This window comes from Chiloscyllium punctatum, chromosome 15 (genome assembly GCF_047496795.1).
Source record: "Chiloscyllium punctatum isolate Juve2018m chromosome 15, sChiPun1.3, whole genome shotgun sequence".
NCBI classification, from domain to species: Eukaryota; Metazoa; Chordata; class Chondrichthyes; order Orectolobiformes; family Hemiscylliidae; genus Chiloscyllium; species Chiloscyllium punctatum.
Genome location: NC_092753.1, coordinates 66913664 through 66940213, shown reverse-complemented (window position 1 = coordinate 66940213; position 26550 = coordinate 66913664). Strand labels below are relative to the sequence as shown.

The following is a 26550-nucleotide window of genomic DNA, read 5'->3' as shown; positions in this document are numbered from 1 at the left end:
AAGAAATTGAGGGTTTGGTAAAGAAAAAGAAGGAAGCATATGTCAGGAATAGACAGGATAGATCGAGTGAACCCTTGGAGTATAAAGGAAGTAGGAGTATACTTAAGCGGGAAATCAGAAGGGCAAAAAGGGGATATGAGGTAGCATTGGCAAATAGAATTAAGGAGAATCCAAAAGGTTTTTACAAATACGTTAAGGACAAAAGGGTAACTAGGGAGAGAATAGGGCCTCTCAAAGATCAGCAAGGTGGCCTTTGTGTGGAGCCACAGAAAATGCGGGAGATACTAAATTAATATTTACTGTGGAAAAGGATATGGAAGATATAGACTGTAGGGAAATAGATGGTGACATCTTGCAAAATGTCCAGATTACAGAGGAGGAAGTGCTGGATGTCTTGAAGCAGGTAAAGATGGATAAATCCCCAGGACCTGATCAAGTATACCCGAGAACTCTTTGGGAAGGTAGAGAAGTGAATTGTTAGGCCTCTTGCTGAGATATTTGTATCATCGATAGTCACGGGTGTGGTGTGAGAAGACTGGAGGTTGGCTAACATGGTGTCACTGTTTTAAGAAGGGTGGTAAGGACAAGCCAGGGAACTATAGACCAGTGAGCCTGACCTCTGTGGTGGGCAAGTTGTTAGAGGGAATCCTGAGAGACAGGATGTACATGTATTTGGAAAGGCAAGGACTGATTAGGGATAGTCAACATGGTTTTGTGCATGGGAAATAGTGTCTCACAAACTTGATTGAGTTTTTTGAAGAAGTAACAAAGAGGATTGATGAGGGCGGAGCGGGAGATGTGGACTTCAGTAAGGCCTTCAACAAGGTTCCCCATGGGAGACTAATTAGCAAGGTTAGATCTCATGGAATACAGGGAGAACTAGCCATTTGGATACAGACCTGGCTCAAAGGTAGAAGACAGAAGGTGGTGGTGGAGGGTTGTTTTTCAGACTGGAGACCTATGACCAGTGGAGTCCCACAAGTATCGGGGCTGGGTCTTCTACTTTTAGTCATTTACATAAATGATTTGGATGCGAGCAGAAGAGGTACAGTTAGTAAGTTTGCAGATGACACCAAAATTGGAAGTGTAGTCGGCAGCAAAGAAGGTTACCTCAGATTACAAGAGGATCTTGACCAGATGGGCCAATGGGCTGAGAAGTGGCAGATGGAGTTTAATTCAGATAAATGTGAGGTGCTGCATTTTGGGAAAGTAAATCTTAGCAGGACTTATACATTTAATGGTAAGGTCCTAAGGAGTGTTGCTGTACAAAGAGACCTTGGAGTGCGGGTTCATAGCTCCTTGAAAGTGGAGTCGCAGATAGATAGGGTAGTGAAGAAGGCGTTTGGTATGCTTTCTTTTATTGGTCAGTGTAATGAGTACAGGAGTTGGGAGATCATGTTGTGGCTGTACATGACATTGGTTAGGTCACTGTTGAAATATTACATGCAATTCTGGTCTCCTTCCTATCGGAAAGATGTTGTGAAATTTGAAAGGGTTCAGAAAAGATTGACAAGGATGTTGCCAGGGTTGAAGGATTTGAGCTACAGAGAGAGGCTGAACAGGCTGGGGCTGTTTTCCCTGGATCGTCAGAGGCTGAGGGGTGGCCTGGATAGGATAGAAAGGCAAAGTCTTTTCCCTGAGGTCAGGGAGTCCAGAACTAGAGGGCATAGGTTTAGGGTGAGAGGGGAAAGATATAAAAGAGACCTAAGGGGCAAATTTTTCATAGAGGGTGGTACAGGTATGGAATGAGCTGCCAGAGGAAGTGGTGGAGGCTAGTACAATTGCAATATTTAAGAGGCATGTGGATGGGTACATGAATAGGAAGGATTTGGAGGGATATGGGCCACTTGCTGGCAGTTGGGACTAGATTGGGTTGGGATATCTGGTTGGTGTGGACAGGTTGGACCGAAAGTCTGTTTCCATGCTGTACATCTCTATGACTCTCTGACTCTCAGTGGTCTACATATAATCCTAAATTCGTATCTAAAGCGATGCTGCCTAAAATTCTGAGGTACTTTTGCAGTCTTTTCTAATGACATTTTTTTGTCTTTATTTCTGATTTACAGAATCTGCAGGATTCTATTTGATATTGTGTTACTCTGCTGCTTTAGCAAATACCAGAATTTCACTTTTATTTTAGGAAGTCTCGGGCACTCTGAAATCACAAAGGGAGTGTGCTATATCTTTATGCCTGATAAGTGACAAGTCTCTTAATGTTTGTGTTTAGGTCTTAAGCATATTTTAATGTCATAACTTTGAAAATATACAGCATTTTGTCATTCCCTGTTACATTTTGGTCCTTTATGTCTTTTATTAAAACTTGCATTAAATATAGCTAGAATGCTTAACCAATGTTTGCATTGTTTTACTCAGTTTATAATAATTCTTCTCGCACAGTTCTTTTGATAAAAGTATAAAATGGAAGGTTTTTTCCGATTTCTTGTGAAACAATGCATTGTTTACCAACATACCATGTCATGGAACATTTAAGGCGTGGCTATGAATTTATGATTCCAGTTTCTGCCTGGTGTTAGGCTGTCTGTTTAGAATGGAGAATTTCTAAGTGGCAGAGTGTAAAAAACCAAGCAATGAAACTACCTCCATGGTTACATATCATGGAGATGGTGTCAGAGCCCTGAGAATTAAGTTGCTTGAATTCTATGCTATTCTAGGATAAAATACTTTGGAAATCATGCGGCACTCTCAATTCAATGCTGCCATCGCTTTGTCGTGATTGCCTAGGAACAGCAAGAATATTTGGTAATGATGTAAAAATTTAGTATTTAGACAGCAGTTAAAACAAAAACACTTCATGACAATGCAAACATGATAGCAATAAATTGCATTTTCGGAGCACTGTCTGGCTGGTGAATGAGTTGAAGCCCTTAATATTATAGGAGATTATTTCAACTTTCCATTGAAATGTATGGACAGGTGACTCCTTGATCTGTACATGTTAATAATTTGGGACAATCAATTATAGACCTTCAGCAAGACATGTTTGATTGAGCACAAATTGTCAGTGAAAGCAAATAACATTAAATATAGCTTTAAACAAACCAGCATGAATTTTCTCTCCCCGCTTCAATGTCCAGTATATCCCTTTTCAGATTTAATTCAGAGTTTAATAGCTAGTATTTGGAATTCTTGATTTGGGAATACCGAATGAATAGAGTGTTTACTTGAAATTGATTCTTGTTTAAGATTTACTCCTGTAATTTACTCATTATCACGTCAACTAAAAAATTGCACCCAATCTTGTGTCTTAGATTTATGTTCAATTTTCCCCCAAAATAAGCAGAGATCAAAATATTGAGTAACTTTCAGTGACCGGTTTTCTTTCTTGTATGAAGCTCCTCAGAGCTTTTGTGGAATAACGATAATGCCAAGAAGGCCACTTGGGTCTTGTTTGGATTCTTGTTTGAAGTTTATAACAGGTTATTTTTCTAAAGAAGAAACTCTTAAATTGGCACAGTCTAAAAATAATGTTGTTAGAGTAACTAGCCTTGAATTGCTTTGTACCTTTTTTATATGTCACCAGTTCCTGGATGGCAGTACTGAGAACAAATGGGCGCTGAAAATTTATCAATGTGTTTGACTCAAATGTGCATATAATATAATTACATAGAATATCACCTGCAATTTAATCAACTCTGATATTTCGACCTGTTATGTTGATCAATATTTTGCAAATTAACAAACTGCCTACCAATATAAAATGTAGCATGTTGAAAATTTATAGTTAATATTTAGATTGAGATCTCATGAAGGTGACATTATAGTTAAATTAGGAATATTTTCAAATAGGAAGACATTTCCTGTTTCCATAAACAACTGCAGATTTTGTCTGACATTTGTTTATGTTTAATAGTACAATATTTTTCTCTTTCTTGCCATTACAAAGATGTAAAAAACTTCAATTTTTATGGTTGCTTTCAGAACCAACCACACTCTGATTCTTGTACTCCAGAATTCTTGTTCTTTGCTTGATTAACATTTTGAAAATTCTGGGCTTCAATGCTGAATCAGCATGTTAAATGCTGCAGGTAAAAGCTATGTGTTACCCTCCAGTAGGAAACCATAGGAGCAGGAATCTGATTGCATAGTTAACTTTGTCTGAGAACTCTCCCTCTCCCACTGCTACACCCCAACCCAGAAAAATGCTGATGGTTACCATCATGTGGGCAGGCAGAAGTCTGTCCTGGCATAATTTTCCACCATCCTAGGAAGAGCCGGGCAATTTATGTGACCTTCAGCTAGAGCAGAATGCTTTTCGAAGAATCAAGGCAAGAAAAACAAAAACTGATTTTCTCAATTTCTTAAAGAATTGTTTCCAATTTAATTTGTTTGATTACTAGGGTTAACCTAGTTTGTGCATCCTGAATTATGTACTTGATGTATTTCTTTTTAAATGCCCTCAGAACGTATTGAGTGACAGATATTAAGAACCAATGACTGCTTTAATCATTTTGCAAAGGAGGGACTTCCTGATGACCATCAGTATTAGCACAGCTCAGATTTTGTTGAAATAAAAAGTGCTGGTCAAGAAGCTGTTTATTTTGCATTTAAGTATTTTTCTCGTGATTTATTTTCAGGTATGTTGTGAATAATAAAATTGCTCGAACAATCATACGTACAACTATCTTAAATGGCTTTAAAATATTAAATGCCAGCTAATGAGTTGTTATTTCTTGTTAGGCTTGTGGTAATGACATCCAGTCATGAATTCTTCAGTGTGAATGCTTTCTATCAGTCACACAAAGCACACTAGCAGTTACAGTCTGTACTGCCAACTGTTGTATGATACAAAACTTGACCTAATATTGAATAAAACAATCCATGAAGTTTTGAACTAGAAGATAGCATCAATTAAGTTATTACAAATTTGAAGTTCTTGTTTTATTTCTTCAAAAAAGTTTAATTTCATTTTCAGTTTTGTCATCTTTAATATATTGCTGTCAGCTGTGGCTTATTTGGTAACATGCCTCTGAGTTGGAATATTGTGGGTTCTTGTTCCATTCCAGTACTCGGGACAACAAAATAACCAAAACTGACACACCACTGCAGGGTATGGAGGGAGGCCTGCACTGTTGGAGATGCCCTCATTTGGATGCGATGACAAATTGAAGTCCCACTTTTCTCCATAAAATAAATTGAGTTGCAGGACATATATTTTGTTTAGTAATCCTGTCTGCCTGGTATGGTGAATGTCAGAAAACATGTAGCTCTGAAGCAATCCCCACATCCTTGGGGTTCAAGTCCAGACTACCCTTGTTTTGGTAAGGTCTTTTTAATGCCGCAGCTAAAGGCTCCCTCAAACCCCTCTTCCCCCGATTCCATGAGAATTGTTGTCTTGCTGAGGTTCCTTTTGAGTCTGCCTGGCTGAAAGAATCTTGCAGGTCAAATCTCACTGGAGGCATGGCCTTTTCCAGGCTGTCAGGGGTCTCCTTGGTCATGACCCCCAGAACCTCAGCCACCAGATAGGGCCCCAAATCCAGGCTGAATTTGTTCATCCGTTTTTCCAAATCTGCTGTGCTCAAGCTCTCCTTCAGTTGATTCAGTGTAGGCCACCTCAGAAGATACAGAATCCCATTTCCAATCCTGAACAAGAACAGGCAGAAGTTTAGCAAGGAAGACTTTTGCAGAATAAAAATACTTGTAAATTATCCCATGGTACTGTTTTTAAAGAGTTATCCTCTGTGTCCTGGCCAATATTTCCATCAACATTACAAAACAAGTTATTTGGCTATTGTCACCACACTGTTTGCGGGAATTCTTTATTTGCAGTTGTTTGCTGTGCTTCTTACATTATAACCGTTACTATGCTTCAAAAAGTGCTTAATTGGCTGTGAACTGCTTTGTGATGTCTGGTGTTGCAAAAGATACTATACAGAGGCAAGTCTTTTTCTGTGCATTGTAATCAGTCCTTTACCACCTGTTGTGGCTGCATCATCTTAAGATCATAATATAGCCACAGTAAAGAGAAACTTTAATTGAAATTTCAGTTATTTATTTTGAATAATCTGTTTCAATTATATTGGTAAGTAAGTGGAAGCAACATTCAGAAACATGTGCCAACTCAACATTACACTCTGTCCTTCCTTTGGTTTAATTCTGTCTGTGTACCAGATTTTGTTAAAAATCATTCATTACATTTTGGCAATATTTTGTTTTCAGACAAACATACTAATAAATAGTGACAACATTATTAACTTCACCCACTGTCAGTGGCAGAGATAAAAACACAGTTTGAAAATTGGAACATCAGTTATATTACTATATAGAAAACCTCCCTGTAAGAACATTGGTTTAGGAAATTTGAGATGCTGACATGTATTTGCCAAAAAACACCAAGCATAGGAGGTAATTCCTTTATCCCTTGCCTTTACTGACTACACCGTCAATGAAGATGAGCATAAAATTGGACTCCTTGCTAATCAAGAACAGATAAACTCCAACATATTTGGAAGATTGGATAATTAATGGTATCATTCAGTTGAATGTTGAAGTGTGAATAATGTAAAAGCTGGCTTGTTGTACTGCCTCATGTTATCCTGTTCTGACTATGTATAGTTCACCTTACCTTTGTTATTTGGAAAACCAAAATATATTGAGTGAATGAACTGATCCTTTCTTGTCAGAAATGTCAATGTGCTAAAAGCTATAAACTGTCACTCACATCTTAAAACTTAATATAGACCATATAAAAATTATTAGATGTAAGTGATTATAGGTCATAAAACCCAGCAATTGAACAACAAACAGTTAATTGACTTACTGTTCACTTGATTCACTTAGATTCAAATAGATTCACTTAATCCAATGCATAACAGCTTATAAAGGCGGTTCAGGATATACTTGTAAAGTAGTATCAAGTGAATAACTAATCATTAAATTATTTTGGCTTTAGTGACAATTTCAAGATGGTGAGACTACTCAAGGAATAAACTCATTAGATAGGTGACAAGTTGATACCACTAATTATCCAGCCTTCCAAATATGTTGGAGTTTATCTGTCCTTGATTAGCAAGGAGTCCAATTTTATGCTCGTCCTCATTGACGGTGTGGTCACATTGATCACTTTGCTGTGGGACATCAATGATAGTTTCTGGAAAATCAGATTGATGAGCTCCTTTGTGGCTCGTGTATTTGTTTATTTTGGAACTTTGCTTCTGGCTGAATCCACTTACATTTTTACTTGCTTGCTTGACTCTCATCATATTTGGTTTTAGGTACTTATGTTTTGAAACAATGCAGTTTTCACTGTTCTTTTAGAGGGAGGGAGATAGCTGCAGATATCCATTTGATTTATTCTCTTTATTTTTTGGAAATGTATTTTACTGTTTAAAAGAATGCTTTTATTTCTGCTTTGCAAAATTAACTACAGAAGAAGGCAAATATTTTTCAAGCAACAACTAAAACTTAGATCTGATGAAGAGAACGACAAGGAAAATCTGTAAAGTACATTTTAATATATCCAAACTTTAAAAGAAAGCCCTTGTATACAATTGACCACTCTAATAAACTAATTTTGAATGTATGTTAATGTGTTTGAGAATGGACAATCTTAATTTCTGGTGGAATTAAAATCAAAATATGTGGCCTGTGTGACACCAGCAGTTATGCTATGTAACATTTTGTCATTTAAAAAAAAACATTAATTTTTCCTTTGTGTATGTAGAGGGAGAGCAATTTGTTATGGTGTTGCCCTCAAGAGAATAAATATTGCTCAGTCAATGTTGAAATGCTTCATCAGATTTTAATGAAATTTCATAAAAACGACCATTGTTCGATGCTTTTTGAAAGCAGCAGTAACTAGGAACTCATTGATGTTGGCCCATATCTCGAAGTGTTTTTTTAAATCTGGCAATAACTTTTTTTTAAAAAAAACTTCTGTAGGCTGTTTTCTCATTTGTTCCTTGATTGATTTTGAAAGAATTTCCTAAATGTGATTTGCTAACCAAGAATATAGCCATGATACTTTAATTTTAAGTCAGTGACTTGCCTTAATCTTCGAATTTATTTGTAAATTTGGTCTACTCTGAACATTGTCTGTTTGTATTAACTAGATAAATATTAGTCCAAATGTGTGCTGTTTAGCACATGTCCAAATATGGTTGATGTATTTTGTGCTGATACAATTATCAATGTATTTACAACATGAATGCATTAAATTTTGTATCTAGCTTCCAATTCATTCTATTACAAACTCATCAATTTTTGATGAGAAGCAGTGGCAGACATTTCCAGAGATATTGAGGAAGAAAGTTTCTGCCTAAAAGCCACACCATCCAGAGCAAACCGAGGAAGTTGAGGGTTGAAAGAAATGGGTATAACACTCTCTGAAGGTTAGCAGTGGACCAGAAAGTTGTGAACATTATAGAAATTAGAAATGAATGACCAAACAAAGCCGGGGTAGAAATTGGAGTGTAAGAGAATGTTATCAAGAAAAATATAAATAAACCGTGAAGGTTTCTGCAAGTGTCTGAAAGAAAAGAGTAGCAAAAGTGAGTGTTGGTTCCATAGAGATTGAGACTGGGGAATTAATAATTGGAAACAAGGAAATGGCAAACTCTTTGAACAAGTATTTTGTATCCATCTTCAGAGCAGAGGACACCAAAAAAAAACTAAAAGGATAGAAGAACTTATACTATCGCTGTTGCTGGAGAAAAGTAAGGGGAGTGCCACAGTAACTTAAGCCAGACTAGTTCCTGAACCTGATGACCTGCATCCTTGGGCTTTAAAAAAGGGGTTGCTGAGATGATAGATGCATTGGTTGTATTCTATCAAAATTCCTTAGATTTGGAAAGGTCCCAGTGGATTGGTAAGCTACAAATATTAGCTTTGTTCAAGAAAGTAGAGAGAGAGACAGCAAACTATATTGTCTGTCATTGAGAAAATGCTAGAGTGTGTGACTAAAGAAGTGGTAGCAGGACATTAAGGAAATCATAATGCAATTAGGCAGAGTCTGCATTAGTCAGGTCAGACACAGTCTGGTTTAAGCGAAAGAGGGAAATTAATTGACAAGTTTATTTCAATTCTTTTGAGGGTGTTGCAAGCAGGCTGGATAAAGGCAACCAGTAGGTGTTGGTGTATTTGGATTTCCAAAAGACATTTGATAAGATTGTCTACTAGGTAAGAACTCGTGGTGTCGGTTGATTATATTTGTATTGGTATAGGATCAATTTGTTAACAGAAGCCACACAGGGAAAAATACTGATTATTTTTAATTGGCAAACTGTAATTACTGAAGTGCCACATGGTTCAGTGCTGATCTTTATTAATGACTTCGATGAAGTGTCTGACTGAATTGTGCCGATATGGAGTATAATGGGAGGAAATGAGAGATCGTCCATTTTGGCAGGACCAATAGGAAAGCAGAGTATTGTTTTAATGGGAAGAGAGTGCAGAGTGCTCTGTTACGTACAGACCTAGGTGATCTCGTACAAGAATCACCAAGTAGGCATGCAGGTACAGCAAGTTATTTGGAAGACAAACAGAATGCTATTACAAGAAGGATGAAGTGTAAATTTATTGAAGTCTTGCTACATCTGTGTGGTGCTTTGATTAGATAGTGTAATGTGTAGAGTTTGGTCATTTTTCTTGGGTATGTATTCTAGGAGTAGTCGAGCTGGCAACCTTCCAACTACCAGAGTTGATGAACATTGAGCATTTGGTTACAGGAGGTCTTCATTTGGCGCACCATTGCGGGCTCTCAAACTTTAAACATAAGTAACCATTGTTTATTGAACTAGAGGTAAACTTATTCGAAGAAGTACACATTATTACAGTTGTGATAGAAAAGACTGCTACAGCTGTGGAACGATGTAAGTTCATTTTGGATCAGTTTTCCTTGTCCAGTCTATTTAATATAGAGCACCAGAGTACCACCCTTGCTGTAGTCATCTCAATTTGCATAGACAACAGTGTGAAACAAAGTAATTCTTGTACCATGTGATTCCAGGCCACATCGTGTAAACAAAACAGGTTCATGATGTTTTTTAAGAATGGAATAAAACCTTGACATTTAAAAATTCTGTTTTAAGCTAAATACTCTATGTATTAAAAGGCCAGAGACCCGGGAACATCTTGTGTTCATTGCATCTATGGTCTAAAGATGACAACTTGCAGTTAACATAAGAGACATCCTAAGGTTCATTCCAAAATAGTGGAATACGTTCCTAACCATATGGAGAGAGGTTAGACAAGGTACATAACTTTATCAACAAATTATAAGCCGGCAATTACAGGTAAAGAGATAAATGAATTACTGAATGAAGATACTCTATTACATGGTTAAATTTGGAATATTATCAAATAGATTTGTTTTCTGTCTTTCCTCATTTTATTACCTGTTTTTTCTGATCAATCTGTTCAGAGTTGTAATTACATACCTCTGGGGCAGGTGGGACTCGAACCTGTATTGCCTGGTTCAGGGCAGGGATGCTACTGTGGCAACACAAAACGGCCTCTCTGTTTTCTATTAATGTTATGAAATATTCTTGGCAGCTTTGCTTTTTATTGTTTCAAGACCACAGGTCTTCCCTGATAACATTGGTTAAACAGTACAGTCTAATTTTTCTTTTTCTCCAATTGAAGAAAAGAATCTTGGAAGGGACTGTAGTGTGTTTAATAATGAGGCTTCGCTTTGATATATGTGAAGTAGCATTTTGTTTTGATGAATTATGAATTCTGCACCGTTCTCCATAGCCTTTCTCCATGTAGGGTAGACACTCATTGTAGATATCTCTTGGAAGGATATGGTTTGATGAATTTTTAATTTTAATAGAGGGAATTTCAGGCAATCTGTAGCAAAAATCAAGATTAAACTGAAATTTTTCCTTGACATTGGTGAGTTTTGTAGTAGATATGTCCTGGGTCTGATGTCTAGTCTGTCAGCTCAGGTAAACTGGAGATGGATATAAAGGTAGTAGAATCAGCTTCAGCCCCTCTGGACTCAAAAGAGGGAAATAGGCTGGTTTTCTTGCTCCAGATTGCTACCGAATGACAACCGTTCGGTGATCTTTTGTGCAGTTGGATTGATAGGTGGAGATTCCCTTCCGAGTTGAAGTATCAGGGGTACGTCTGTTCCCATTCTGGCCATTTTGCACTCCATGATTGGTGAGCAGTTAACTGGCTTTAAGGCAAGATAACCCTCCTGTGTTGAGCTATATAAAATCATTACCTCTGAGGAGTTGGATGGGTTTAGGTGAGTAGGGGAGTTGATGACTAAAGAAATTTCAAAGGTTTTTCTTTTTTGCTAGAATTTTGACAGAGCAGAATCTTTAAAATTTTGGCAGGATGCAATAGGATAAATAAAAGCAGACTGTTTATTGCTGTTGAGTAGCCATTAATACAAGATTAAACACAATATCTTCACAGTTTTTGTAGTAGGCAAAAACTTTTAGCATTCAAGATTAGATTGGATTGATGGGTCAAGAAACAAGTGTTGAAAGACAATGTACATTTGATCAGAGCAGTATGGAGGGCAAACCATAGACATGGGACCAGTTTGTTGACAGGCCTGTTTAAGTGCAGTATCTCCAAAGTCTTTAAGCCTTCAGAATTTAAACAAGTTGGTTCACTTCATATGTGAATGTGTCTGCATTCCTGTCAGAGACCTGCAAGTCTTTTGACTGTGTTTTGCACTGTGATAATTAAGTTTTGTTGTTGTGTGAATGGACTGATGGTAAAAACATTTCATATAATTAAATTACAATATCTTCAGGTGGAAGTTTTATGTATAGCCAATGCGTTATTACTGCCGAATGTCCAGATTCCACCATATAAGATTGAGAGAGGTTGTGTGATTTATTGCTTGTTGTGGGAAGATGAAATAATGCAAAGTGGGATGGAAAGTGAGGATTTTAAACATTTTGACAAGACCTGAGGTATATGGAATCTAACCATTTACAGTGATGTATATCCAGTTGTTGAGGCAATATGTAATGTGTCTTTGTAACGCACATCCATATTATTAACCATTTTGTGTTTAGTTAATTCATATTGTCAAATCTGTTTCCTTTCAGGTCGTGAACAAGTGAGAAGAAAATCAGAAAAAACTGCATCACATCAAATTCCATTTCCATTGTTTAGGTAAGAAAAATACCAAGCTGTTTGCATAAGGCAATCTAGAGTAAACCCCCTTGCTGAACACTTGCGGGTTTGACAGATTTATTTCTTGTTAGTGGTTCATCTTATTGAACTCTTATTAATTGTAGGCTCAAGATGCTTGCACTGAAGAATTTGTAATATTGGAGCTTGCTGTGACAAAGTTGATGTAGTTTCCAGTTACTCATTTTATGTTCAAGTTATTACTGTCAAAAATTGGTCGTCTTAACTATAGATATTAGAGTACATGTTCTGCTTTTTATCAGAATTGTTTGAAAAAACTCAAATATTTCTTCAAACATTGGCCTGTGTTAGATTGAGATGAGGAATGGTCATCTACACTTGTAGTCAATACACAAGTTAACACAAGAATATTTTTCTTTTCTGAAGATCTGCCAAAAATGCTTTAAAAATCCTAAAGAATCTAAGTTCCTAAAGCAACATTTCAGGTGAATTTATGAATGAATCAAAATAAATTTTAAAAATTTGGACTCAGCTAAAAGTGAACATGAGTATAACAAAACTTGATTAACACTGTGGTATCTCAATTAAACAATCATATAATTTCGACTGGCTTTTTAAATACAACCCTTGTATTTAGCACAGAGCAAATTGTGAACTGTATGCCTCAGAGTGTATCTTCAACCATTAACCACTATGGAATCGGAAATATTCTGCCACAAACTTTGCAATAAATGGGACTGGATTACTGGCATGGACAAGTTCAGCAGAAAGGCCAATTTCTATGCTATGAACCTCTATGACTTTATCAAAACAGAAAATACTGGAGATAGCAGGTCAGATAGCCTCTGTGGAAAGAGAAACTGAGTTAAACTTTTAGCTTGATGACATTTTATCAGAACGAAAGGAAATTTGAGATTATAGTGGCTTTCAAGGCAGTCAAAAATGGGGAGGTTGGGAAAATAATGTTTAAAAATGCAAGTTGTTGATCAGAGATCCTACCTGTGGCAACATCCTGTGATGTTGCTAAACTTATTCTTGTGCACTTTACTGAATCCTAGAGAGCAGAGTGCTTACCAGCACATCTTGATCCTGACATAGGAACATAAGTTAATCCGAAGGGTTGGTGGAGAGATTTGGAATGACTATTTAGAGGGAGACGTTCCCTTTAACTGAAGTGCAATGTACCTGAAAAAGGAAAACTGTATTATGCTACCTCATCATCTATTTAAAAGTTATGTTCCCTGAAAGCTCATAGTTTCCTTACCCATTAAATCATCCGTCTCACAAAACAAGTCTGTTCCATAACTTAGAATGGTTCGTTGTGATTTTGACCCCAGAAACGAATTTTGGGAAAATTGATGAATTCAGTTCTCAAAATAAAATGCACTTTATAATTTATATTAAAGTGGCAGTAAAGCGTTTTAAAGCTGCACATTTTTCACCATTCAAAAATGGTTTCATCTGTTTAAAAGACACAATTCATTACATATTGAAGTCACTCCAGTCAGCTTGAATGGACTGGAATTATGTACGATGTCAATGTATCATCATCTGAATTTTGCGATACAGTACTAACAAAAGTTGTAGGATCCAAAGAGTTGGATGTGGGAATAGTGAAAAAAAGAACAATTAAAGGACCGATTGAGCTTATTCTTCTTTCCATGTGCATATCTTGATCTTGAACAAGAAATATTCACTTTTTGTAGTAAAGTCACAAACATGTTCATTCTTTTACTGTATTTAGTACATGGAAGACATTTTACATGTTCCCTTTTCAACTTTTGGGATATTTTAGAATATTCTGTAAAATTGTTATCATCCTTGCCTGATTTGCTCATGGTTTTATTTTAAAGAATCTATTTGTGAAATGTCTTTCATCACCTTAGGGTATCCCAAACACCTTTCAGCCAGTTAATTTCTAATGGTTAAAGTGTGATCATAATTGTAATATCAGGAAATGCACCCACTCATTTAGGAAAAGCACCACCACAATCCTTAGCAATGGACAGTAAATAGTCTGTGATACTCAGTTGCCTTGGCAGTATTGACATCCGCATACTTGTTAGTGTGGGAAGGCAGTCATTTTCAGATCCAGAGCTGTCTTGACACTCAAAATTGCAAATCCAGAAAAATAATTATGGGATACAATACATGAGTCTAGAGGCAAAAATGTACCAAATGTTGTGACCCTAGAATAGCAAAAGTACTTTGGGACCTGGGGTTTAAAAGGTTGTAGAAATGAACTGCAAGAAACTTGAACGGAATTGATTTTCTTTTCTTTTAACAATTCTCAAGTCCTTCTGAAAAATTTCCAACCACGATGGACAGGGGATTAGTCTCATACTTCATTTGTTAAGAATCCTTGAACTTTTCACACACTATCCTGCTTTGATTTGCTTGTTAATTAAATTTTAAATTTTGTGAAACATTTTCCCTCTTTTTTTTTTCTTAATTATTTCTTTTGCTGTATCTAATATAATTCACTGTGTTTATGTCTCTTGTTCATTTAGTTTATTCCTGTATCTTTGCGATTTATTGTTTAATGAGATAGGGCATTAAACATGATATTGATGAATGTTGCTGCACTGTTTCCACCATGACATTCCAGAACATTGTCCCCCAAATATAGAGTGAGGTTAAAAATCCATTGTCATAATGTCATTGACTGTGAGAGGTGCTACTGCAGTATTTTCTGGACTGTAGTTTTTAGTCATCTTCCACTCACACTGGGCAGAAGTACCCTTTTCCAAGAATTGATGCAGAAGATGATGGGAAGAACAATCAACAGAGATACTTTCCACCACCTCAGAAATTTGAGTTTTGGGTGGGAAGGCTCAGGTCGTCTTAACCCTTCGTCTCTTAAGTAGTTAACCAGTGATCAGATGGGATGAGCGGTGAGAAAGGACAAAGAATATCTGGCAGGTTAATTTGGTGATAGATGGGATTCCTCGCTCTGCATTAATTTGAGGCTCCCACCCCAACCCTCCTTGTGAGCTCCTATCCCCAAAACACCTTCCAACCAAAACACCGCCTTTCGTCCCGGTGAACCTGCCCCTGAAGTTTCAGGCTGTGCTGGCAGCACCAGCAGACAAAATTTCTTGGTCTGGCTGTGAAATTCTACTGGAAAGCCTCTCTGGCGGCTAATCATATGCCTAATTGATGCTTGATCCTGCACATTTTCTATACAAAATAGACCAAGAACTTTTTCCACTAAATGTCCTGCTTTCAGACTTGGTCCGAAAGTGGGAAAACCCTTGGACAGGTGCAGACTTTAGTTGATTGGCTTTGGCTTTGGCTTGGATTTTGCCGTTTTTGATAAATGAATAGTGCCAGGCGTACATTACATTTAAATTTGCTGACAAATCTGTACGTTCCTCCACTGGAATGTGTCTTGATTAGATTTCCAAAGTAGAGCAGCGCCCTCTGCAGGGGATCTGGAACCTATGACAACAAGACAACTGGTTATCTCTTAAATCAAGGCTGAAGAATAGGGAGGAACACAGGCTGGAATCTTTCTAGTCCTTGAGAGATGGGTCTGGGTGCAGGAGCAAAGTGCAAACACAGTATGTTGGGTCAGTTTCTCAAACCGTTCCTTCGTCTGAGCAATCCTGCCTCAGTAGATTAGATTAGATTACTTACATTGTGGAAACAGGCCCTTCGGCCCAACAAGTCCACACTGCCCCGCCGAAGCGTAACCCACCCATACCCCTACATCTACATCGACCCATTACCTAACACTACGGGCAATTTAGCATGGCCAATTCACCTGATCTGCACATCTTTGGACTGTGGGAGGAAACCGGAGCACCCGGAGGAAACCCACACAGACACGGGGAGAACGTGCAAACTCCACACAGTCAGTCGCCTGAGGCGGGAATTGAACCCGGGTCTCCGGCGCTGTGAGGCAGCAGTGCTAACCACTGTGCCACCGTGCCGCCCACTAGTTTTGTTCTTCATGCAAAAGAATCCTTTTCATTTCACACATTATCCTGCCTACCTCCTTTGACTTTGATTCCCTTATTAACTAAATTTTAAATTTCTGAAACTGTTTCGTCTTCTTTTCTTGCTTATTTCTTTTACTGTATCTAATATAATTCATGGTTACTGGCTAACCAGCCAGGAATGACAGGGAGCCAGTTCGGTTAGTTAATTGTCCACTTGAATGCAAATTCATGAAGCTTCTGGCATCGTGAAGACTTTAGACAGAGCCTCATCCAGGCAGAAGATCCATGGGTGCCTGGGAATGGCCTCCTGGTAGCAAGGTGGGGTGATATTATTCCTGTCTTTAAATCCACCACCCACCTCCCCACTCCCAAATAAAAACATCCATACTGGAGCTGCAGCCAAAATCTGCTAAACTGTTGGATAAGTGTCTACATTTTAGAGTTGTATCCCACTCCCCTACCTGCATCATCACCTGATGGTTTTGGGCCCTCTGTCTAAAGAACCCTCTGACTGTTTTAATTAAATGGCAACATGTTAATTGACTGCCTTCCATAAGATCATAGGAGAGGTGTACAATGTTCTGATGGGCATAGACGGTGTCAATAAGGAGAAACTTTTCCTCTTGGTAGGGTCAATAACCAGGGGACATCGCTTTTAAGATAAACAACAGGAGACTGAGAGGGGAGTTGAGAGGAAAAGATGATGATTCACCCAGAGGGTTGTAGGTTTTTGGGACTTGCTGTCTAAAAGGATGGAAGAGGCAGGAACCCTCGAAACGAATGCTAAGTATTGAGATGAATATTTGTAACGCCATAGCACAAAGGCTGTGGGCCAAGTGCTGGAAAATGGAATTAGAGTAGATGAATATTTGATGACTGGGGTGATGGCCAAACAGTCTCTTTCCATCTACATAAATTTTCTGACTCTTTATTATACTAAAGGCCCTTCCTTAACCAACTGCTCCCAACCCCTGAAACATTGCAAAGTGTGTAAAATTCCTTCCGGGACGGTAAGATGCAGTGGTAAAATCTCTCCCTCTGGGACAGAAAGACCAGCTGTGTGTCTTAACATGTCCTCACAGGGTGATTAAAAATACTTTAAGATTCCTTCTGTAGAGATGGTGCAAGCAGTACAATACTGAATTCAATGCAGCATGATGTGCACAAAGGAAAAAACAGGAAAGCGACAAAAGAGATTTCAAGAACAAGTCAAAAGATCTTAATACCTTCAGCATTAATTAAAATCTGAACAAATGAGTCTCATGGACGAGTTGGACTAAAGGGTCTGTTCCCTTGCTGTATATCTCTCTAACTCTGTGACTCCATGATATTATGCTTAATTTTCAGTGTGAGAGTGGATGTTTTGCAGTACTTTACTTTCTATGCTGCTAAAAATACATGTAGGACAAATTGAACCATCTCCGGGATGTTTAGTGGGTACCTCTTATAGAAGTTGTTGATCTTTGTTCGACTGACTGTATTTCAGTCTCTAGCCTCTTGATGGGTTAGTGTTATAGCAAAGATTCTGGAGAAATGAGGCAACTCAAGCAGCAACTTCCTCTTTCCACATTTAACTGCACTGATGCCAGATGTTGCTGTCCGATTTACGCTTTAATTATAGTGAGTGCTGATAGTCTCGTTGTTTCTCGTGCAAAATCAGGGTCATTGTTTTCTGATGTGAATTGCTTAGCTGTCAATATAAGCATTGTGGAAATATTTTTAACAGAATTGATGTAGATAACAACTGAGTTTATTTGTTTGTCTTACCAAGACATCCAACAGTAAAAATGAATAAAGCTTGGAGAAACTCAGTAGGTTTGGCGGCATTTATGGAGAGATACAGAGGTAACATTTTGCTTCCAAAATGGCTCTTGTTCAGGACTGAAGAGAGGTAGAAATTGTGGGTTTTATGCTGTTGGAAAGGGGGAGAGGGACAGGGGAGGGATATATTAGCGGCGAAGGAAGATTGCTGCACAAAATCTTGGTGTTCAGAGGGAATATTAGTGAGGGTAGCAAAGAGAGAAAGACGTCATCGACAGAAAGGGTGGAACCTTCCTCTTGCAAGGTGTAATGTGAGCAATGGTGAGAAAGACAGCAAAATCTGAAGAGAAGGCAAAAAACAATCGGCTTCCCAATGTTGAGGAAAGATCTTGCAATTTTCACCTCCAGCCTTGTATGTCAGCTTTTGAGTCTCACCATTGAGCTGCAATGACCTTACTTTTGTGAAACAAAAACAGAAAGCACGAGAGAAACTCAGCAGGTTTGGCAGTATCTGTGGAGAGAGAAACAGAATTCATGTTTCAAGACCTGTATGGTTGTTCTAAAGAAGACTACTACTGGACTTGAAACGTTAAAACATCTTCTCTTTCCACAGATGCTGCCAGAACTGATGAGTTTCTCGGGCCCTTTCTGTTTTTATATCAGAGTTCTAGTATCCACTGTATTCTGCTTTTATCTTAGCTTAAAGTGTTATTAAAACCTCAACTGGCTTTACTTACAAGCCTGAGAAACTGAGCAGTGCAATTTCTAGATATAGGAAGAAAGTAAGGACTGCCAATGCTGGAGATTGAGTCGAAGAGTGTAGTGCTGAAAAAACACAGCTGGTCAGGCAGCATCCGAGGAGCAGGAGAGTCGACTGATGAAGAGCTTCTGCCCGAAACGTTGATTCTCCTGCTCGGATGCTACCTGACTGGCTGTGCTTTTCCAGTACCATACTCTTCAACTCAAATTCTCGATATGTAAATACTTGATTACAGTTCTCTGACTTTGTCTTAGCCATTATCTGAAGGTTTCCTCTGCCCACTGTTCAGTTATGCTCCATGGCCACCATCCTTCTTCACCCTTCGTTCACAGTAAACCATCAAGTTCAACTTGTCTAATGCCTCACTGATCAACTGTCTCTCCAACTTGAAACAATTCACTTTGTAGCTTAGAGGCACTGATGTCGTGCAGGCTTCTGATAGGTTGTTTTGTACACAGGGGCAGGTGTACATCTTGTGCATCTACATCAGATGTTTTTGTGCACACTGGACACAAGCCGCTCTTGGATTGCTTTCTTAGTGCTTACTAACTTCACCACTTACTTAGATGCTACCAGCTTCTCTGGAGGTCACATTGCTTTCTTCATGTCTAGGATATCTAGTGCTCAGTTGTAGGCTGCCAGCCCATGTGGCATGCTTTGCTTTTTAGAACAGAGGGTGAGGCAGGCAGCTTGTGATAGTGGGAAGCAGCAGACAGTCGACATATAACTGTGTGGTACAGTGGTAGATCAGTGCCACAACCTACAGCGTATGCCAACAGCTTATGCAGCAAACACATTGCAAGTGCTTCCTGCAAACGGCAGTGTCAAAGGGGAGCAGTCCTTTAGTGGGGTGAAGTGGGATTACAGAAAGCCAGATAAGGGTCTTGTAATATTCCATTCCAGAGGGTTGGCCACTTTTTAAGTTGGATGCTATAAGTTGGGTCCAGCCAGACTCTGGGGATCTCTTGGGCTTGCAGTCGAGGGATTGGTCCATGGTAAGCCCTACAGGTCAACTGCATTGAGGAAGGGGATTAAAGATGAGTCAGTTGGAGTACAGTTGAGTCATCTGTTTGGTGGGGGGCAAGGTAGGGGTTGGGATTAGCCAGTTCTTTCCCGGATAGGTTGAATATGACACAAGTGGATGCAAGAGCAGTTAATGATCATGCAGGAGCAGAAGAGGTGGTCCCCAGTGAGTGATTCACAAGCAAGCAAGGCAAGAAGGTTTTCTAGTTTGAGAGGGTGAAGTGGGTGAGAGCTGCTCAATGGGCATGCTGCATATAATACCAGGAGTTGGTGAGATGCATATCCAGTGGTAGAGTTAGAATAAGTGCTGGCCCTGTGAGTGAGAGTCAGTATAGTGGTGATGGTGGAAAGCAGAACTTTGACTGGCAGCACTGTGTCAAATCTAGACAGATAGGACTAGTTTTGTTTGGGAAACCTCATGGGCATGGACGATTTCGACCAAAGGGTCTGTATCCATGCTGCAGAACTCTGCCACAGTTGGGCATCCTGCTTCACTTGGGACACAGCACTGAATCAGGCTGTAATCTGTACCATTCCTGGCCTGGCCTGGTGGGGTGACTCCACTGGTGGTCAGCTGGAGAAAGGACTGCCGTCATCTCCCCCAGCCCACACACCAACATCTCCAGATACCTGCCTGTGAAGTGGGGAGTGAGCTTTCCATTCCTCTGGGCCATGGTCTAAATGTTGAGGCTTGAGAAACATTGTGTGAAAGAGATGTTTCTGTCCTGCATGACTGGAGGTCATGTGCTGCTCCATTTTACACAGCGCTGGGAAGTCCTAGCTGTAATGCGCCTTTCTGTCTTTCTGATCATGTGATTCCCCAAAAATGGCACCCAAGAACCCAGTTAAATCATTGGTAATGTGAAGGGGCAAGATTCTGTGAGAAGAATTGCTTCGAGCTATGGCTGACTGGGTGTTATAAATCTCACTTGAGGAAACTCTTCAGCTGAAAGTGGGAAAATTCTGCACTAGGTGTTTAGGCAGAAAAAAAGTCAACTCCATCTGAACTGAGAGTGTGGATACAGACTGGTTGTTGGCATGAAATAAATTAAAATGGATGACCGAGCTCATTGTCTGACATTGTTGAACATTGTGATGAGTCCAAAAGGCTGCAAAGCACCTGAAAAGAAAACAAGTTGCTGTCCCTTTAGATGGCGTTGGCTTCACTGGAACACTGCAGCGGGCTGTGGACACAAATGACTGCAGGGTGCCTAAATTACAGAAGCAATTGACCAGAAGGCTAGAGTCATGTTTGTAGATTGAGCAGAGGTGTTTGGCAAAATGGTGATCCAATTGTGAGTGGCCTCTTCAAGATCGAGGAGACATTATTGAGAGGAGTAAATACTGTATTTTAAATTAAAAATTGCACAAAGTCATCAGTGCTTCAAATGGAAGGAGGTTTTGTTGCCTTGGACGGTGATGAGAGATGAGGCTAAAGGGCAGGTGTTACAGTTGCATCGGAAGGAGGTGAGATATTGACAGTGATACAGGAATGGGCCAGGGTGTTGTGGATAAAACAGTCACTTTAGAATGCTGACAGGTGAGAGGAAGGTATGCATGAAAGTTGTAAAAACAATGACTGCAGATGCTGGAAACCAGATTCTGGATTAGTGGTGCTGGAAGAGCACAGCAGTTCAGGCAGCATCCAAGGAGCTTTGAAATCGCTGTTTCGGGCAAAAGCCCTTCATCAGGAATAAAGGCAGTGAGCCTGAAGCGTGGAGAGATAAGCTAGAGGATGGTGGGGGTAGGGAGAAAGTAGCACAGAGTACAATGGGTGAGTGGGGGAGGGGATGAAGGTGATGGGTCAGGGAGGAGAGGGTGGAGTGGATAGGTGGAAAAGGAGATAGGCAGGTAGGACAAGTCCGGACAAGTCATGGGGACAGTGCTGAGCTGGAAGTTTAGAACTAGGGTGAAGTGGGGGGAAGGGGAAATGAGGAAACTGTGGAAGTCCACATTGATGCCCTGGGGTTGAAGTGTTCTTCCTCCAGGCGTCTGGTGGTGAGGGAGTGGCGGTGAAGGAGGCCCAGGACCTCCATGTCTTCTGCAGAGTGGGAGGGGGAGTTGAAATGTTGGGCCACGGGACGGTGTGGTTGATTGGTGCGGGTGTCCCGGAGATGTTCCCTAAAGCGCTCTGCTAGGAGGCGCCCAGTCTCCCCAATGTAGAGGAGACCGCATTGGGAGCAACGGATACAATAAATGATATTAGTGGATGTGCAAGTAAAACTTTGGATGTGGAAGGCTCCTTTAGGGCCTTGGATGGAGGTGAGGGAGGAGGTGTGGGCGCAGGTTTTACAGTTCCTGCGGTGGCAGGGGAAAGTGCCAGGATTGGAGAGTGGGTTGTAGGGGGGTGTGGACCTGACCAGGTAGTCACGGGGGGAATGGTCTTTGCGGAAAGGGGTGGGGAGGGAAATATATCCCTGGTGGTGGGGTCTGTTTGGAAGTGGCAGAAATATCGGGGTGGAAGGTGAGCACCAGGGGCGTTCTGTCCTTGTTACGGTTGGAGGGGTGGAGTCTGAGGGCGGAGGTGCGGGATGTGGACGAGATGCGTTGGAGGGCATCTTTAACCACGTGGGAAGGGAAATTGCAGTCTCTAAAGAAGGAGGCCATCTGGTGTGTTCTGTGGTGGAAGTGGTCCTCCTGGGAGCAGATCCGGTGGAGGCGGAGGAATTGGGAATACGGGATGGCATTTTTGCAAGAGGTAGCGTGGGAAGAGGTGTACCCATTGTAATGTTGTATTCTGTAGAAATTTCCATATATACTAAGATGTATACCACAGATGGTGTATACAGCAGCTCCAGAACAAAACTGCCAATAGAAAATTTTGAATGTTTGTAAATTTATCTCATTTTAAACTCTAGATAACCTCCTGCTGCAAATCATTTCCTCATTTGAATGCCTGGCTAAGAGTTGGCATGAGTCAATGAACTTGGAGGATAATTTTACCCTAACTCCAGGGTAATGTCAGTGTTTGCACAATTCGACCAATCTTTGTTCAGTGCCTCCTCAATAAATGGGATGAGATTGAAAACAATACGCATGAATCGTTTTTTTTTCATTCCTCATTATGGGATAGTGCATTCTATCCATCCAGTGCTGGGAATCAATAATATTTAAGTACGTTTTAGGTGCTTGTGGATCTCTCTGCATTAGAGGTAATGTTGTAAGTTATGAATAACAAGTATGTGGAGAAGATGTCTGAATGTGATCGTGTTTGAGAGAAAAGTAGGGGATTGGACAAGGGTCGAGGCAAGTCCAGGAGAATGTCACAAGCCTTTACTGTAACCTTGTGATGAGTAAGCATCCTCATCAGACCAGGCTTTCACTACAATGGGCTATGAAGTTTGAATCTGTTCTGCTTCATTACTACAACGAATTGACATTTGATTTGACTATTATCCACCTCTCATCTTGACATGTTCTAGTGTATCTTTAAGAATCCCAGACAGGAGGAGTGTCAGATGGAGTTTACTTTAGATAACTCTGAGATGCTGCGTTTTGGTAGGGCAAATCAGGGCAGGACTTGCACTCTTAGTGGTAAATTTCTGGGGAGTGTTCCTGAACAAAGAGACCTTGGGGTTCAGGTTGACAGTTCCTTGAAAATGGAGTCCCAGGTAGACAGGGTAGCAAAGAAGTGTATTGAGTATAGGATGTGGGATAATTTGGAGATGCTGGGGTGTGCAAAGTTTAAAAATCACACAACATCAGGTTATAGTCCAACAGGTTTATTGGAAAGCACTAGCTTTCCAAGTGCTGCTCTTGAGATATCATGTTATGGCTGCACAGGACAATAGTTAGGTCACTTTTTGAAATACAGCCTTCAATTCTGGTTTCCCTGCTATAGGAAAGATGTTATTAAACTTGAAAGGGTTCAGAAAAGATTTACACGGATGTTGCCAGAGTTGGAGGGTTTAAACTATAGGGAGAAGTTGAATAGGCTGGGGCTATTTTCCCTGGAGCATCATAGACTGAGAAGTGACCTTGTAGAGGTTTATAAAATCATAAAGGGAATGGGTAGGGTAAGTAGACAAGGTCTTTTTCCTGTGGTATGGGAGTCCAAAACTAGAGGATAGAGGTTAAAGGGAGAGGGGGAAAATATAAATTGAACCCAAGGGGCAATGTTTTCAAGCAGAGAGTGGTGCGAGTATGGAATGAGCTGCCAGAGATATTGTTGGAGATGGGTACAATTACAATGTTTTGAAGACATTGGATAGGAAGGGTTCACCAAGTTGCATCATTGAAGTGCAAAGGTGTCCTGTCAGAAACTGGCAACTGTTGTATGCCATTGTCTATGGACATGTGGTGTATGTGACTGGTGCTCATGCAACATGTCCTAAGATGTTGGTGTCTTGTGTCAAACATGAGGCCCTTCAGAGTTAGAGCAAGCAAGTATGCACTCGAGTTTCCTTGTCAGAATTTCTGGTGTCAAACTTGTTTGGTGAGGTTGATAAAATGAGAGCCAGAATATTAATGAGCTGGATTATGGTGTTAACAGTATTTAACAACGGTTGATCCTTGTAAATTGGTGTCTCCCCCACTGCTGAATGTTAACTCTTACCACACTGTTTCTGAAAAGCATAAAACCGAATCACAACATTGTTACATTGCAGAAGGAGGCCATTCAGCTTGTCAACTGAGTAGGTAGCATGAGTTACTCCCAACACTGCAATGGGCTTCACTGCAATTGTTGCCTGATTCTGCCACACATTTCATCTTGTCGCACATGGTTCAGACCCCTGTAAAATTCTGCCCATAGTTGTAAAGTAGTGGGACACCAATTTGAAACTAATATGCAATGGGGTTTCTTCTCCCAAAGGGTAATGAATGGCTGGAATTCTTTATCCCAGAGAGTAGTTGAGGCGAGATTACTAAAAATATTTAAAGAGGAGGTCGCTAGATTTTCGAAATACTGTTGAGTTGAGGGCTATGAAGGATGGTACAAAAGAGGATTTGAGATCTCTAGCAGATTAACCATGATCTTTTTGAATAATGGGACAGGCTTAAGGCCTGAGTGTCCTTATGCACTTGGAGGTCTAGTAATTACTCTTGTTTCACAAAAATTTGAAGGAATATCATTGTTTTAATTTCTTTGAAGCTGAAAATCATAATGTAGAAATCCTGTGTTACTGAACAATTAAAAGCATAATAACAGTAAATCAGAAACTAGTTTCAGGAAGATACCACCTTCTATTGCTAAAGAAACAAAATAGTTAAGCTTCCTTAATTAAGTTTCTGCTCAGAAAATAGCCTTTGTAGATTGCCAAGTATCGATGTTTGGGACCCAATAATTCAAAGAATTTCGTGTGGAAATCTGTTAATTGCTTGTGTGTGTTGGGACAGGGAGAGAAAAAAGGGGATTGGTGGTCAAGAATTTGATTTCATACCATGCACCTATGGTTTTAATGAACCCAAAATACAGACTTTACGTTAAAAACAAAAACCACTGTCAATTCAAATACGTATTCTTTTATTATAGCTGCCAATATGCATGAGAGCACTGATCCCATGTGTTGTCCTGGTGAGAAAATCCTGCTGGCCTGTAATGTAAATAAGTAAACTGTTTTCCTTTTTATTAAGAGTTGATTGAAACATGCAATGTTCACTCTTTACTCTTGAGTCTTGAAGACTGCAGGCACTCAAAAATCAATTGGCCCAACGTCTCTGACCTACACTTTGGTTAACTCTTGAATCCTTTCAAGTTTTTATTCTAGCCTACTTAATGCAACAATGCTTAGAGTCATAGAGATGTACAGCACAGAAACTGACCTTTGGGCCCAACTCGTCCATGCCGACCAGATATCGTAATCTAATCTAGTCCCATTTGCCAACACTTTGCCCATATCTCTCTGAACCCTTCCTGCTCATATACTCATCCAGATGCCTTTTTAAAATGACTGTTATGGAATAAAACCAGAAAGTGCTGGTGAAACTCAGCAGGTCTGGCAGCAAGTGTGGGAACAAAGCCTAGTGTCGCTTCATCAGAACCAGACTTGAAACATTAACTTTGCTTTCAACAACCGATGCTGCCAGACCTGCTGAGTTTCACCAGCCCTTTCTGGTTTTGGTTTAGATCTCCAGCAAGTGCAGTTCTGTTTTATTCAGATTCTGATTGAGATAGGAGAGAAATTGAGATTTAATCATGACTGAGAGATTAAACAAGCCACCAAGATTGTGAAAGAGTTCAGTTTAACCTGAGTCCATAGATGAAGAGGGATGGAGTTGGTGTCAAGAGAGCCAAGTTTGTGGGGGAGACCGGAAGTTTGAAATAAAGTCATCTTGAAGACTGTCAGGATTCCATTTGATTATTTGCATATTACGCTAAATATTCCCTTTTAATTCCATATTGTTCAGAGGCTTTTAATCAAACCAACCCACTGTGAATCTATTCTGAAGAAGAATCATATCGAACTGGTAACATTAATTCCGTTTCTGTCTTTACAGTTGTTGCCAGATCTGATGAGTTTCTCCAGCATTTGGTTTTGATTTTAAGTCTTCAACGTTCACACTACTTTGCTTTCATATTACCATGCTTTCGTATTACTATGCTTTCCTCAGTATATTCCTAAGCAATGCTTTATCTGACATGGCACCAAGCAAAATGGATGCATTTCTCTGTGTTTTCAAATAAAGTCAGAATGGTAAATGAGTTAGTCGTGTCATTCCAGTGTCTGACTACACAGTGAGAAATTAATCAAAATGATAGTGGTTATTATGAGTATCTTGTAAATTATAAATATTAATACATTGTGTAGCATTATGATGTGAGTTGTACTTCAAATTAACAAGGAAGTTAAAAGGAAGATTTGGCCTAACACCTCTTGTCTTAAGATCCCAGATCAGTCCTTAATATTCTGCCATTTTTGTCCATTCAAGTGTGAAGTATTGTTTTATCATACTCAACATAATTAACTGGAAAGTGTAAAAGACAGCTAATCTATTTCTATGGGCATAATCCAGGAGTTGAAAATCTAAGAAGGGTTAATGTCATTA

At 39.6% G+C, this 26550-nt stretch overlaps 1 protein-coding gene across 9 annotated transcripts in view; it reads left to right on the top strand.

Annotated features, from left to right (window-relative positions):
- The window catches only part of bbx (BBX high mobility group box domain containing), a 207054-nt gene that overhangs the window by 41833 nt on the left and 138671 nt on the right, over positions 1 to 26550 (top strand). For all 9 annotated transcript variants that reach the window (XM_072585379.1, XM_072585381.1, XM_072585380.1 and 6 more), the window contains one exon: positions 12030 to 12096. The gene's annotated coding sequence lies outside the window, so the exon portion shown is untranslated. The remainder of the gene's footprint in view (positions 1 to 12029; positions 12097 to 26550) is intronic.